The sequence below is a fragment of the Bison bison genome, unplaced genomic scaffold (genome assembly GCF_000754665.1).
Source record: "Bison bison bison isolate TAMUID 2011002044 unplaced genomic scaffold, Bison_UMD1.0 scf7180017864338, whole genome shotgun sequence".
In the NCBI taxonomy this organism is placed as follows: domain Eukaryota; kingdom Metazoa; phylum Chordata; class Mammalia; order Artiodactyla; family Bovidae; genus Bison; species Bison bison.
The window spans coordinates 3627515-3629257 of NW_011494910.1; positions in this window are offsets into that span (position 1 = coordinate 3627515).

Below are 1743 nucleotides of genomic sequence, written 5' to 3' on the forward strand. Positions count from 1 at the left end.
CAGATTCTTTACTAGCTGAGCCACCAGGGAAGCCCAAGAATACTGGAGTGGGTAGCCTATCCCTTCTCCTGGGGATCCTTTCAGCCCAAGAATAGAACCGGGGTCTCCTGCATTGCAGGCGGATTTTTTTACAGCTGAGCTTCCAGGGAAGCCCATTACATAGCATAGTGATTTGATATTTCTATACATTTCAAAATGATCACCATAATAAATACAATTACCCTCTGTTACCATACGAAGATTCTATATACAATCGTATTCCCCACACTGCATTCCATACCTGGGATTCATTTACTTTTAACTGGAAATTTGTACCTCAGTGTCCCTCGTTTGTCTGTTCTCCTCCGGCAACCACCTGTTTGTCCTCTGTATCCATGACTCTGCTTCTATTTCATGTTTGTTCATTTGTTTTTTACATTCCACATATAAGTAAAATCATATAGTTAGTATTTGTCTTCTCTGACTTCTTATTTCACTAAGTCTATTCCTGTTGTTGCATGTGGCAAGAGTTCATTCTTTTTTATGGCTGAGTATATTCCGCTGTGGGCTTCCCAGGTGGTGCCAGTGGTAAAGAACCCACCTGTCAATGCAGGAGACATAAGAGATGAGGGTTCGATTCCTGGGTCAGGAAGATTCCCTGGAGGAGGGCATGGCAACCCACTTCAGTATTCTTTTCTGGAGAATCCCATGGACAGAACAGCTGGGCAGGCTACTGTCTGTAGGGTCACAAAGAGTCGGACACAACTAAAGTGACTTAGCACGCAGGCACACGTGTTCCATTGTAGGTACATATACCACATCTATTTTATCCATTCATCTAATGATGGACACTTAGGTTGCTTCCGTATCTTGCCGATTGTCAGTAGTGCTGCAATGAACACTTTGCACCGATCCCTTTCCTGATCGGTGTTCTCACTTTCTCTGGACACATGTCCAGGACGGGCATTGCTGCATTGTGTGGTCGTTCTATTTGTTGAGGAAGCTCCAATCTGTTTCCCACGGTGGCTCCCCCAGCTTACATTCCCACCAACAGTGCACAAGAGTTCCTTTTTCTCCACATCCTCATCAATACTTTTTATTTGTTGACTTAAAAAAAATTATCTAATTGGAGGATAATTGCTTTACAATGTTGTACTGGTTTCTGCTGTACAACAACATGGATCAGCCATAAGTAAAAACATATTCCCTCCCTCTGGAGCCCCCCTCACCCCTGCCACCATCTCACCCCTCTGAGTTCACAGAGCACCAGGCTGAGCTCCTTGTGTTATACACTAGCTTCCCACCAGCTACCTGTTTTACACATGGTGGTATGTGCATTTCAGTGCTACACTCTCCATCCGTTCCACCCTCTCCTTCCCTGCTGTGTCCACAAATCCATTCTCTACATCTGTGTCTCTGTTCTGCCCTGCAGAAAGATTCAACGGTACCATTTTCCTAGATTTCATATTTATGCAGTATTCCGACAGGTGTGGGGCCTTGGTTTTGATTTGCATTTTCGTGATGATTAGTGATGCTGAGCCAGCCAGAGATCCTTTTAAGCACTCTGGTGCTAGCAAGCACTCGATCAATTTCAGCTATTCTTTTTATTAATATGTGGTCCTTCAGCAAATATAGCTGGGAAAGATGGCTCACTGAGCCATTAACTCCTTGGTATGAATTAGTTTCTCAGCAGGAATAGTTGAGAAAGGACCTCAGGATGGGAGCAAGGATGGAGTTACAGAGAGGGAGAGCTTAAAAAAAAAA